General features: G+C 37.3%; 1 long non-coding RNA gene across 1 annotated transcript in view; it reads left to right on the top strand.

Annotated features, from left to right (window-relative positions):
* Positions 1-6837, top strand: part of LOC148224429 (uncharacterized) — a 66999-nt gene extending 60162 nt beyond the window's left edge. The window contains exon 3 of the long non-coding RNA XR_015802594.1: positions 6702-6837. This is a non-coding gene — a long non-coding RNA (uncharacterized LOC148224429). The remainder of the gene's footprint in view (positions 1-6701) is intronic.
* Positions 6838-15293: the final 8456 nt, after the last annotated feature.

Raw genomic sequence — 15293 nt, 5'->3', positions numbered from 1 at the left:
AAAGTCAGGTGACATGGGAAAAATACAGAGATGCTGATAGCCACTGTACGAGAAAATTTATGTTGCCAAAGCTCAGCTGGACACGAAGCTGGCCAGAAATGTAGGGGACTATAAAAACTCTTCTCAGACTTTTTCTTAGTTCGAGGCAATCAACGATGATTTTGAGGCTTACAAAAACACACTTTTTTGAGTAAAAAAGAAAAAAATCAATGTTGCAGGTTAGCTTTGGTTAAGGGCCAGCAGCCTGCCCTGTCATTCTCTCACTCCTGCTCCTCAATAGGAAAAGGTGTAGAAAATAACATGAGAGAGATTATGGCTGGAGGTAATGACAGGGAGATCATTTACCAATTACTATCATAGGCCAGATATACTTCGTCGGGGAAAGTTAATTTATTGACAAGTAAAATAGATTTGAGTGGAGAGAAATAAAGTCAAACACTGGAATAAAACTTTTCCCTCTCCCGAGTCCAACTTCATTCCCTCATTCTTGCCTTGGCTCACACTCAACTGCTGAGCAGTGCAGAGGGATGGCAGTGATTCAGCCCATAGCAACTCCTCTCAGCCTTTCTTTCCCATTACACTTTTCCCCTGCTTCCACCTGTACTATCTGTGGGATATACTTTCTCCTGGGAATGTGCCAGCTCCAGCATGCTCCTCCCCACACTGCATTATGGCTATCTGCTGCACCGTGGTCCGTGCCATAGGCTGCAAGGAAGCTCTGCTCTGGTATCTGGAATATCTTCTACCCTGCTTCCCTCACTTTGGTGTTCATAGTTCTGTTTCTCACTTTTTCCCCCTCCTCCTCTGCCTTCTCATTATTCACTACCCTTTTTTAAAGATGCTTTCCCAGAGGCTCCACCACCTGGGTCTCAGTGCTAGAACTCAGGTTTTAAATAGCCAGAGATGTTTCTTTAGGAATTTGATGCATGATAAGAAAGGGAACTGCATTCCTCAAATCATCAGGAAAAAGCACTGTGGAATGTATAAATGTGCCAAACACCGCATAGTAAAAATAAGCTTAAAATCAGCAAGTGCATGGAATTATAAATGTTAATATTCAAAAATAAATTATTACAGTCATCATTTATGAATTTTTGCATACAAGATCAGAAACAGTAATTCTTTAGGATTAAATATGCACCCACAGTAATCATTGCTCTGACACCTAAATGAGAGTATACATGAATGACTCTGTTGAAACTCAACACTTTTATAAAGAGAAATAGTCCTTACATTTATGAAAATCTGAAAGTGTCCTTGACCCTCTGGTCTTTCACTTTGTACTTCTACATTCTCCAGAATATGGAGAGATCTCCCCTATTTATTCAAATTTCAAAATGAGTGGAACTTATATAAAACAATACAAAATCTTTATTTCAGGCCTCAAAGTAGTCTTTATAAATTCCTGATATTTTTAAGGTAAAATCTGGAAAACTGATCTAGATTAGAAATAATTATCTTTTCTACAAAATAATGTTGATTAAAGGAGAAGTAAAAACTAAACTGTTGCATTTTTTATCCTATTTCCCTTTCAGAGGCCAGCTAGAATTTACAATTCCAATATACTACAAATTAAACCAACCCACAAAAGGAAAACCCTTTTGATGCCTTTGCTATTCATTCTTTTATTTCCTGCTTCTAATCCTGCTCTTTTTCTCCCTTCTTGCAGCTTGCTTCCAAATGTCGTTAATTCTGCCTTATCATCATTTCTCATCTCCCAGTTTCCCAGTTTCAGTGCTAATAATTTAACATTTCTTTCAGCCAGAAACAACCTGGGTCCCTATAAGTATTTCAAAATACAGAAAACCAGATTTCATAAAAAACCCTTTTAATTTATTTTGACTGTCTGTGACAGAAGGAAAGTATTATTGGAAAACTGTATATTGATGGTCTGCCAATAAAACACCACGGAAAAAATCTTAGAGGATATCCAGACCAATGATTTCACACAGCACAGTGACAAGGTAAGTATGCCAGACATGATTTCACTGCGTGAAGGTATCCAGCTTTGGTATAGACCAGAAATACAATGGAAAACCCTTGAGGTCTACAAAGATCTCAGTGACTACAGACAAGCAGGGTTTCTTTCTTAAATGGCAGGGAGGGCATTGTGATCAGGGGCAGAAGACATCTGGTAACATCATTGCTGTCAATATACCAGCAACCTGATTACTCTGTATACACTAAAGTAGGTTCACTACTGAGAAAAAATGAGATCTTTTCCTTTGTGAAGGACATGAGGGACATGAAATGGAGTTATTTGCGTAATTGCTGCATCTAACAGTCAGTGAAGATACTTTGCGTGGAATAATAGAAAAATCAAAATTTTGATAAAGTAACCACAACAATAAGGGGAATTTTATAGCATGTTTTTATTTTTATCACAAATAAATTTATTCTCTGGAAGCAATAGCACTGACACAACATAGGACTGGAAATACCCTCTTGCATCATCTTATTGTCGTCATTAGCTGTTTTAATTCCATCTAGAAACACATTTAATTTTTTACCACCACTGACACTTCAAAGGATGATCCTGATCGCTTTATAACATAGGAATTTCTTCTAACTTCTAGTCTAAGTTTACTCATGATGAGCACATACACTGTTTCTCTCTAGTCTTTTACTAACACCTGAAATGTTATGCTCAGGGATAACCATACATTTCTCTGTGGCCATACGACATGCATAATTATTAAACTTCAGTTTTCATCATATTGGATCTCAGTGATGTTCTTTAACTAATCAAAATGGACAGATCTTTTTCTTCCTCTGTCATTTTCATCTACTCTGCACAAGTTTATTGTGGACTTTTCTATTAACTCCTGAGCAGGTGACCTTGAACTTGCTTTTATCATTATATTACTTCCAATTTCTCTTTGTTAAAGCTTGAAAGCATTCAAATATTCCTGTATAAAATTTTGATCATCCCCTGTGTGGAAACGCCTTTATATCAGCACCAGATTTCACTGTCTCATTACACCTACTTCTATCAAGGGCATCTAGTAATATTGTGTTCAAGATTCAGATATTTTAACAAATATCTGAGTTTAACAAATGTATGTTGTTGAGGAGACATTTATACCTCAGCACTCTTTTTCTAAATTCCATCAGAATTAAGAAACTGTCCTGATTCAACATTTTTTGTGTTTTTTCAGCAAACTTAATTGCTTCATAATAATAGAAGGCAAATGGCATCTTGGCTTGTATCAAGAAAAGGGAAGCTCTTCTTCCCCTGGTCACATTTCAAGTCCTGTGTCTTCACCATGAGAAGGACAGAAGTGCTGCAGAGCGTCCAGAGAAGAGCACGGGAGCTGGTCTGGGACAATAAACCATAAGAGGAGTGGCTGAGGGAGCTGGGTTGTTTAGCCTGGAAAAAAGGAAGCTCAAGGGAGACCTTATTGCTCTTTACATGTACCTGAAAGGAGGTTGTAGCCAAGTGGGGATTGATCTCTTCTGCCTTTCTCAAGTGAAAGGGCAAGAGGAAATGGCCTTAAATTGCACCAAGGGAGGTTCCAATAAGATATTAGAGAAGTTTTCTTCACTGAAAGAGTGCCTAGGCATTGGAATACATTTCACAGGGCAGTGGTGGGGTTACCATTTCTGGAACTATTCAAAAGGCATGTGCATGTAGCACTTGGTGATATGGTTTAGGGGTGATTATGGTTGTACTGGGTTGATAAGTAGACTAGATGATCTTGAAGTGTCTTCCAACCTTGATGATTCTTTGATTCTGTGGAAAACTTGATAAACTTTTCAGAAACAACTCTCATGTTTGAAAGACAACCCTAGTATTCAGCTACAGTAGTGTAACTTGTCACAAGTACCAACAAATATAGTTCCCCTGGTTCAAACTCTCAATCACATTTGACTTATTTACAGCCAGAGAGGAAAAGGGCTGCTGATAATTCTAATTTGTAACTTCTTTGGATCCTTTATCGCTAAGGTATTTTTAAAAATATGTAATGTAAACATTGATTACTGTAGTTACCAAGCACTTCTGTACAATAATAGTGGAAAAACACTAGTATCTCACTATATTTCTGAAGATTTGAGTCTCAATTTCCCTCAGGTACCATGATGAGCTCTTCCCCCAGCTGAAACAGCTATAAATATGTTTCAACCATTTTGTCTGGAGATCCAAAACTACTAGATGTTACTAAACTACTAATGTTAGTAATTATCTCGTTTTATTCCACATGTTGGCTAGAGAACATAGTGTTCCTTAATCATACAAGTCCTGTTACTATTTTGGACTTACATATTCTGCTGAATCAGGTATTTTGGCTTAGTAGGTCTATGAGGGCATTTTTTATTCTTCTGTTGTTCTACACAAAAGAATAATCTGCGCTTGAATCGTCCAGTCAGCACAAGTGATTTGAACAAATACCAAAACATGTTTAATACTGTGGAGATTCATTATACCGTATATATTACAAAGTTCCTCCAAAATGTTACTTTTTTCTCTCAGCAAATAGAGTCTATAAAGCCAACTGCACTCAAAAACCCTGGGGCAGATCAATATTTGGCCCTAAAATTGTTTTGCTATTTTATTTCCTTACTGGAAGTGAGGAAAAATTTCTCATTGATGCTGTTTTCTGATGTATGATTAATTATATACCATGGTAAAGAGACAAAGTTATTCTCTAGAGAACAATAATATGTCAAAATTTTAGCAATAAAGCAGTAAAAGTAAGACATAATCTGTACCAGAAATTTTGTTGTGAAGTATTGTGATTATAGAAAAGGTAAAACATTTGGATGGCAAATAGCAAATTCATCCGGTGCAATAAGCACAAATCTTAGTAAGCTTCTGTGCAAAATCTATGAAAAAGAAATGAAGTGCCATACAACAATGGGACCAAGGTTGTTTTGACACGTTCTGCAATTTGAGCCATCCCTGGACATTGAGGCATCTAATCCTTCTACATTATGAAAAGAAGGAATTTTCAGTATTCATGAAAGGAATGGCAAGAATGACCAAGTAAGGAGTTTCTGAGAACTGATCAAGTACAATTCCAAATGTAGGTACCATTCAGAGTGGTGATTCAATGAATGCATTTAATAGTAGTAAAATGGATTCATTTGTTAAATCCAGCTGGCACAAAACTGTCATGTCTCTATGACTAACTCTCTTTTTCTCCATAACAGGATGACTGCATGAAACTGCTTAATGGGAACAATTCCTAGAATGTTCTGATTTTTCAGTAACAATTTAGAATAGATTTGACATGATCCATTCTAGCAATTTATTAATTATGAACAATCATATGTCAGCACAACTGAACATTTCAAAGCAGTGTTTATTTTAAGATATGTAGATTTAGACTTAAAAATATATTCTAGATCAATTAAAGCTCATATCCAATACTACAGAAAGTGACAGAGAAGCTATAGAAAGAAACTAGAAGCTATAGAAAGGAACAGATGGGGGGAAATTTCTGCAGGTTTATTCACCATCAGGAGGGATGGGTTGTCTAAGAGCTTAGGGAGTGATCTTCAAAACCTGTTTTGATTCTTGAAGAAAATCTCAGGAAAATTGTTCTTAATTAATTAATCCAATTTATATGAGACACTGCACATGGAGGAAGTACAAAGAGACAAAAAAATCCATAATTATATTCTTTTTGGTATTTTCCAAAACAAATTACTTCTTGGACTTTCATGTAAACTATGAAAGCCAAGAGATACAGCAAGAGACTTACTTGGACAAATCTGGTACTTTTCACTTATTCAAAAGCAAGAGGAAAGCGTGCAAAGAGTGAATGAAAAATGAAACCAACCAATCTCCTTGGAACCAACTGGAATTTCATTTGACAGACATGAAATGGGACCCAGATAGTAAGATATATCCAAAGTATCAACAATCAAGTACACAGTAATAAGAGAAAAAAATAAATGAAGGCAGTAACTAGTCACTTCTCCCCAAGGGGGGACACTTGGTAAAAAAACAAGTGGGCTAAGTATAATTTAGGACACATTTTCCCAAGTGAAAATAACTCAATTAGTACAAATTACAAATGCTGAGTTCTTAAAAGAGAAAATTAAAATTAAAATACCATTTTTAGTTTTTTCAGATTGTTTAGGTCTCATGATTTTCACATTAGGTTAATATGCTGATAGCTTAAATAATATCTGAAATTACATCACTTATACTTGAGAATTTGTGGAGAATGGCAAAAGGACCAAAACATCCAAAAGAGTAAAAATGTTGTGCTCATCTTCAACACATCAAATGAGAATATTTCAAGGATTATACATTAGTGCTTCAAAAGAACTCCAAAACCAATAACCAAATAACCAGTTTGTAGATATGGAAAAGATAACAAGCAACACACATATATATATATATGTGTATATATGTCAGACCAAAGTATATTCAGCTAAGTACATTTTTAAATGCAACTAACTAATAGCTCTTGTGGGTAGGAAAAAAGTTGTATGGCTATATATGCATCTTGAGTATAGGATGGATTTTCACATTGATTAATAAGACAATATTGTAAGCAAGATAGTATAGTAAGTAAGTATAAGATACTACAGAGTTATGATGCACTAATACAGGAGGAGGAAAATATTATATATAATTTATTTAAAATTTATGTGTTGTTTAGTCTAAGAAAAAGGAGAAAGGACAATACTATTCAAGTACAAAAGAAGCTACTGCAGGTGAAGAAGCTGTCTTTTTCCTTTTTCCGTAGTGAATATGAGAACTGGAAACTGCAGCACAAAAGATTCATGGAAACTTGGAAAAACGCAGCAGTGTTTTGGAACAGAAAGTCAGACCCATGGACAACAGAGGAAGCAGGGCCATCACTGCCACTGGTGGGCTTTAGAACAGAGAAGGTAAAGGTCTGTCTGGGATGGAACAGGAGCAGTTCATATGACTTGAGGGAGGAGCTAGATGAAATCAAATTTAGCACTAAACACTTCAGTTTTCCTATGGTCAGTCCCTCATGAGTGCCTGCTGAGGTGTCTGCTGTGCACACAGTACAATCCTTAATGTTCTTTGGTTGGTATGGTAGGTTTGGTTATGAGCATCTCTCTGGAGCAAACAGATACAGCAGCCTCAAATATATGACAGAAGAATTTCTAAGCTGACATAGACCTGCTGCCTCCTTTATGCTGAACTCTACTACTTTTTGTGAAGCACACAAAATCCCACTGCAAAGGTCATAAATGACTGAAAATCGAGAACTTATTTATGAAGGACACCTAGTTTCAGGCTTTGGAATGCCCTTATTGATCTGATTCTGTAAAATGCAGGTGATTATGTTTTCTTATTTCTTGATAATTTTTGTTGGGCATAATGAACTTATTTTTAAAAAGTAGCATGAAAAAGGGATTTGATTTGAAAACATACCTTAAACAAAAAAACTTAAAGAAAAAAGGCTGCCAAAACAGCAAGAAAATCTATATTTCTGCTACTTTGTCATCATTATTGGTTTTGTCTGTTCTTGCAAAAACTGACAAACCAATAAAATCCTAACATTTTCAGCCAGCTAAAAAGAATTTTAATGTTGTTAAGCATTGGCAAAAACGTCATTTCTGGATACCTTTGCACATTTATAAAGAGACAAACCAACTTTACATTGACTTTGCAGTCATGCATCTAAAATGAATAGAAATGCCCTGGGTAACAGAAGATCAGAAGATTTAAAAAAAATTCAATTCTCTGAATTGCAGGTGGTATTCTATCTTGAGTGATGTAGAGATTACACAATCAGACAAGTTTGGAAACCTAGAGCATCCCTCCTGCATTTCCCAGACCTCCTGTGACAGTCTCTAGGGTCTGGCTTCCTTCTAGTCTGATTCAGTTACCCAGTCTCTCCAGGAGTGAGTCTGAGTGTGAATACCTGACAAGCAGTTTATTCTATCCACAATATATATGTACACATACATATACAAAAGTCTGGCCACAGACCACAGCAGACACACAGAGCACTCACACCAACACCAGGAGTACCAATGTCCTCATTCTGCTCCCGGCTTTGACTGAGCAGGATGGAGTTCTGACGGTGCAAAAATGTTTATGCATGTAAAAGTGGGTGCATCCAGCTGCTGGGCTCAGACTTCCTTTCTGCCCAGTAGCTTTTCTTCAATCCCAGTATCTCCAGTTGCTGGCTTCTGGTATACAAGCCCCCAAGGCCTCAGTCCCACTCCAATGGCTGGTACAGACCCCCTCACTCACGCACACACATGCTCTGATCTCACTTATCTGTGCTCTTGACCCTGGAGACAAAAATGCTTCCCCACCCAGAGGTGTCCTTTTGAGGCCCACACATTCCACCCTCCTGGCTTTCAGGACACTTTACCTACTAACTGGCTAGTTCAGCTTGATCTTTGCTATTGTTCACACATTCACTCAACCATCTGTGCTGACACCCTTATACACACAGACTAAAGAACCCCTTATGGAAAAATAGTTGGTGAAGAGTTGGTAATAAGGAGAGACGACAAACTGAGGTGATCAGGCAGAGGGCAGTTTGTGGACAGACAGATGTGTTTATGAATAAAATATTCACATAGAAATCCTTCTATTTCACACACTTGTTCCTACACACAACTAAATACCACCCTTTTTCTTCTTCTGGCGTTTCTTCCCTGTGGTAGTTTAACACAGCTTGGCTTTTAGTGGGGGTGGAGGAAGCCATAGAGGCTGCTTCTGAGAGAAAAGCTCCTCGAAACTTCTACTATGTCCAGCAGAGCCAATCCCTGAAGGCTCTGACCACAGACATATTGGCTGACCAATTAGAGAAGTTAGTAATGCCTCTGTGATGACATATTTAAGAATGGAAAAATGCATGCAAGCTCTCTTTCTTCCACCTAGGGGGTGGAGGTGCTCCATTTTGGTGCGCCCAGCCAGGGATCATCCTGGCTCTGGGAGCAGCCACACAGCCAGGGTGGTGTGGCCGAGGCCACATGGCTTACAATGAATTTAACATTCTTAGCCATTTTTAACCAACCCTACTGCAGACAGAAAGGCAAGGGCAGCTGGCACGGCCCCCATGGTGCCAGTGGTGAGAGGCATGGTGAGCATTTCCCCTATGAAGAGCCCAGACAGGATCAACTTTTCAAACTTCTGAACTCTATAAAATTTTTTCAATTGATAGAACTTGAGAACAAATGAACCTGCTAGCACCAATTCTTTCCTGAGCCAGGGAAAAGGAAAAAGTGAAGACACATGAGGAGAGCAACCTGATGACACTGAGCTCAGTGCAAAAGAGGAAGGGGAGGAGAAGGTGCTCCAGGCATCAGAGCTGAAATTCTTCTGTAAGCGATGGTGAAACCTATAAAAAACAAACTGTTTCCCTGTAATTCATAAAGTGCATGAGGGGATGCAGAGTTCACTAGCAGCTCGTGAAAGAGTGCTCATGCTGGAGTATGTGGATGCTGAAAAGTTGCAATCTCCTGAGAAACTTGAACAGAAAGAAAAAAAAAACTTTCTTTCAGAGACAGAGAAAGAAGACCCTTGCTCCTAGAGTACAACAGTTCATCCTTAAAAGACTACACCCCATGAACTAAACCACCCTGGAGAAGTTCACAGAGAACTGTGTCCTGTGGGGAAAACCCCATGATGTAACAGAAGAGGTTCCTCTCCCTAAACAAACCGAAGAAAGATTTTAAAAAGTGACAAACTGACTAAAAATCCCGTATTGTGTCTCCCTGAGCTCTCAGTGAGAAGGAAAAAAAGGGCTGGAGGGGGCAGGAAAGGTGTTCTTAAGGTTTATTTTAATTCTCGTTATCCTCTTTTAATTCAGTTAATATTTTTTTCTTTATACCTTTTAAGTTTTGAGCCTATTTTGCCCTTAGAGTATTTTTGTCCTAATCTTTATCTTACCATTTGATTTTTCTCTCCCCCTCCTCTGCTCACCTATAGCATAGGAAAATATCTTCCAGCCAGTGTCACACCAACACTCCCCTTAAGGAGGCTAAAATTAACCCTGTGCAATACCTAAAATGCCCTTTCCATGCAACAAATAATGCATTACACATTCCTAGAGAGAGACCCCCCCCACCTTTAGTCTGAAGGTGGTCCAGAGAACTGCTTCCCATCATTATGATGGGTCTCATGCCAGGACAGCAGATTGGGTGACTCTGCTGGTACAATCCCAGAAGGGGCCTGGGCAAGCTGGACATTCCTCCAGAACCCTTGATTTGGGTTCTTGACTTTCACTGTGCCCCTTTGCTCCTCTGCTCTTGTTGAGATGGAGGATCTTTTGTTGCAGATGGCCTGGGAGCAGCCGAGGTAGGTTACTTAGTCCTCCTGCCATTGGTTCTCTGTTCTTTCCTCAGGTGTGCAAATGAGCTTCTTATCACTTAACTAGTACAACACGATATTATATTATTAACTGAAATTATGTAAGGATCATAATAAAACTACTAAAGAAGCAAGGAGTTGTGAATATTTTTTAAAGCAGTCGTCTCTGATTTTGTGAAAGGTAACAATGGTAATATTTTCCTGAAGTACTTTGATAGATTTAGTCTAAGTGAATGGCTAAATCCATAAATACAGCAGTGTGTACAGATCTAAAGTACTGTGTATCCATACAATAAAAATGACTTGTTTGTTTGCTTGTTTGTTTGTAGATAAGAAGCCTTTAGGAAAGAATGATAGAATTATGTAAGTATTTCTAAGCTATCTTTACTCTCCTAATCTCCAAGCCACTTCAAAGAGTTTTCAGAAGTTTCAAAAGTAAACTGAAACTCATTAAAAACACACAGCGGTCTCCCTCTCCTCTTCTCTAGCAGCAATATTCCTAAAGAAACATGAATTATTACTAATCTAATATCTTTCATTTATGCTGGATTCCATAGCAGAAAATTCAGTTTGGTTCATCTGAGGAAAGCATACCTTGTTTAGCATCTGCTCCTTATAATCTACACTTCTAAATCAAGATTGTCCCTGTGATACATAAGAGAATCACAAATGTATTAAAGTAACAGAAGGAGATCTCTTTATCTTTCCTTTCTTGCTTTCTGCATTTCTCTTTCAAAGGTTAGGGTTTTTTTAAAGAAGGAAAGGTTCTGCTTTGGTTTATTTTTTGGTACATTAAGTCAAGAGATTTTGCTGCTGTTGCTTGGAGACAGTTGGAATGAACAGGGGATCTCACATGGTACAAACTGGTTTAGATATGTTATCTCTCATTCTGCCTACCTTTCCATGTCACCTCATCCAAATGCCAATTCAAATTTCTCAGGCATGCAAGAAATTTGTTGCATTTGCTATGCTTCCTTTTCCATGCCTTAAAGAACACCCCTCATTTTTTCTTTTTTTCCTTTCACTAAAGAGAGAGGAAATAATCAGTACCAAATTCACTGTGAAAGAACTAATTACAGCTGTGGTCATTACAGAGTATAGATATGTGGAAATGTTTAGAGACAATGCAAATGCTGTGTACAATAATAAATAAAAAAGACATTATTCAGAATTCCAATATTTCCCTCTGTACCTGTAATTGATGCTCTTCGTGAGATTCATTCATTCTACAATTATTCAAATCTTTCATATGAATGACAAATACACCACTAGAAGAAGATAATGGCTAATGTCTAACATTTATTGCAGGGAGAAACTCCTTTTAATGCATGTAAATGTCTGTGTTCTATGCTTACTGGAAAAAATTACATGGTTTAGCAAAGCTAGTTTTGATCTCAATGTAAAAAGAATTTCAGCAGCTCCATTCCCTTAATTGGATTTGCTATGCATTGTAAACCAAGCAGTACCTTTCACTCAGCTGCAAAAATAAGCCAAGCTTTAAAAATAGTGCAGCTGCAGATGTTTACAATATACATTGAAAGTCACTAACAGACCCATGCATCTTTTTTCTTCTTCACATAAAGGCTGAACAATGCATTCATGTCTGCTGCTTGTAGAGCTTAAGGGTTGGGTGTTGCAAGGCACTTAAGTGTCCAGAGTTGTACTTGGGTGATTCTAAATATGTTTGTACTCCTGTCTGAATGTGTTTTACCATTTAAACTGAAGTATGTGTTTAAGTTCTTTGCTGGATGAATGTAAAGGGTTTGACTCTTTGTGAGATCAAGTGCTAGCAAAGAAGTAGTAGCTTCTTCTAATTCCATTTTCAACTAAGAAAAAGTGTGACTTCATACAAACTTCAATATAAAATTGAATGCAATGATATACCTAAGATGTCGTGACGAATTTTGTGTAAATGTAAAAATGTATATCTGCATCCACTGCTGACATATGTGTCTTTTAAAGCAATTATTCCAGCATTATATATTATAGTAGCTAGCCTTTGAGAATGCTGGGATACTTTTAAAAATGCACAACTATATGGGCACATCTGTTACCACTGTGACCGAAATTTTTACTTTAAGATATAATATGTTAATAAGTTTCAAAGTAATTCTTTGAGATTGATATTTTATATTGATATTGCTTTCTTGCAAGACAGGTTAGGTGAAATAGAAAAAAATGATGATGTCTTTGCAGTACCTAATTAGATACAAGAACTCTGATAACTTGCTCTAGAATTAGGCAACCAAGAGCACGTACTTGATACTTATTTGTACTCATTCAACTGACAATTATTTCTTTCACCTTTTAGTGATTGCATTTTATTTGAGCTAAAATAAGGCATCTCCATATCAAAAGTCTGTTCTCCCTCCCTTATAAGTCCTTTACAACTTTTGCATGCAAAAATTCTCACTATCTCTTTGAAACAAATGTTTTCTCAAATTGATCTTAGTCTATAAGGTCACTCTTGATGTTCCTTTTCATTGAGATTTTTCCAGTCTTTGATTTTTGCAATGGCAAGAGTAAGGTAAATGCTATTTGTATCATAGATATTTGTTTTAATGAGTGTTTACTTGGGTAAATGAGTGCCAAAATAATTGAGTATTGCAGATGTCAGATATAATTAAGTGTAACAATTAGTTATGTCACCTGTTTACAAATAAAAGCCATTAATTTAATGTTTAGTTTCTTGAAGCATCTTCTCTGCATCAAGTGATTATATTGCTACTTCCATACTATGGACATCTCAAGATTCACTTTACTTACATCTACTACCTGGATTAATATTTTATAACAATTAGTTTTACAGGGAGGACAAAGTGATTCCATTTAATAAAGAGGGGAATTAGCTCCTTTCAATAGAGGAGAAACCTCAAGCTGGATTCCACCACAGGTCATATGCAATCTCCTGCTAATTCCACATATTTAATGTTCAAAGATATGACAGCAGTGTGCATAAGTGCTACCTGAAAGAATCTTCACAAGCTTCAGTAAGAGGCAAGGTTATGGTATTAGCAAAATACTTCTGGAACTTTGTTAACTCCCTAACTTAATCAGATTTAAAATGTCAGCTAAGTTATTTAGAGACTAAGCCAAAGTAGGGATCTTGGTTCCCAAAACAGTTGTTTCACATTACATCAGGAGATCACCCCTATAATTTTTATTCTAAAAGAAAAAAACAAAAACCCAAACAAACCCAAACAACTGTTTGCCTTTACCTTGAATTCAAATTTGTGTTACCTTTGTAACATGGATAACACATGTGAATTTGGACTTGATGATGAATGCAAGATGTGATGAGAAAAATTATTATGTTAAAAATGGAAAAGCTTCTATTTTTCTCCTATCAAAGTTAACATAAATGAAAGATTTTTGTATGACCTGAAGAAAATCATCTTATTTAATGCAAAATGAAAATCTTTTTCATTAGAATAAATTTTTCTATTTTATTTTAAAAGCAAAAAGCTAAACCTTGCAAAAAAAATAACAAAAAACAACTCATCAAGAAAAGCTGAAAGATGTTTGATTAATGTATAACACATCATTTTGAGTGAATGCTCAAAATAAGATTTGAAAAGAGAAGTTGAATACTCATTTTGAAGTTGTAAATAGTTCTACTTGTCAAAATCATTAATGTCTTACCAAAAAAAACCACAGCATGGTGCCCATCAAAATCCATTCAATGGAAAAAGGCAGGTTGAGCTGGTCAACAGATAAGGAGCATGTATATGGCTTAGTCTTTAATTGTGGTTGAACCATAAAACTCAACAAAGACAAATAATCTTGCAGCCACAACGGGTTCTGATATTCAGTAAAATTAATATACACCAGTCAAAACTTCTTATATAGAATCATGAAATCATTCAAGCTGGAAAAAGCCTGTATGATCACTAAGCCCAAACTTTAAACCACTGCTAAAGTATGTACCTCAGTACCACATCTGCATGTCTTTTAAATACCTCTTTGGATGGTGACTCCACCACTTCCCTGGCAGCACGTTCCAATGCTTGATAACATTTTCAGTGAAGAGACTTTTCCCAACATCCAATCTAAAACTTTTCTTGAGACCATGTCCTCTTGTCCTATCAGTTGTTACCTGGGAGAAAATAATGGTCCTCACCTGGCTACACCCTGTTTTCTGCTCTAGAGAGTGATAATGTCTCCCCTGAGGCTCCTTTTCTCCAGGAGAAATACCCCCAACTCCCTCAGCTGTTCCTTGTAAGACTTGTGATCCACACCCTTCACCAACTTTGTTGTCCTGGTTTGTACTTCCTCCAGTGCCTCAATGTCCTTCTTTCAGTGAGGAGCCCAAAACCGAACACAGGATTTGGGGTGCAGCCTCACCAGTGCCGGGCACAGGGGAACAATCACGGTTCTGGTCCTGCAGGCCACACTATTGTGATACAGGCCAGGATGCCATTGGTCCCTTGGGCACAGCTGGCTCATGTTCAGCCAGCTGTTGACCAGCACCCCATCATTCTTTTCCACCAGGCTGCTTTCCAGCCACTCTTCACCTATCCTGTAGGAGTCTTGGATCGTTGTGATCAAAGTGCAGGACACAGCACTTCACCTTGCCTCCATAACCTTTCCCAGCCCAAAAAACCAAACCAAAACCAAAACCAAACAGTAAAACCAAAACCAACATAAACATAAGCAAACAAAATAGACATCCAACTGGAATGCTGGAATTCAGAAGGTAATATAGAGTGTGTTTATTCGCATTTTTTCTTTTTTGACTCTGGTGATAAGGATCATTCTTCATGACTCAGGAGTCGATCAGGAATGCCAGGGCCGGGTGGTTGCTATATAGTTTAAGGCATTTTCCTGGAGAATGAAAACCGGACATTTGGAACCTCTGCTATCAGTGGTAGACTTAAATCAAGGACTTACCAAGCTTGTTATACTTACACATTACACTAACAATGGACGCCGTCTTTTCCATGATCTTGGTGAAAAAACAACAACTGACATCTGTCTGTGCTAATATTTTTGACTAATTCAGGGAAATCAAGAAGGAGCTTCTGGCTAACAA

Source organism: Sturnus vulgaris, chromosome 3 (genome assembly GCF_052056855.1).
Source record: "Sturnus vulgaris isolate bStuVul1 chromosome 3, bStuVul1.hap1, whole genome shotgun sequence".
In the NCBI taxonomy this organism is placed as follows: domain Eukaryota; kingdom Metazoa; phylum Chordata; class Aves; order Passeriformes; family Sturnidae; genus Sturnus; species Sturnus vulgaris.
The sequence above is the reverse complement of the archived record's forward strand: the minus strand, read 5'-3'. Positions and strand labels throughout refer to the sequence as shown.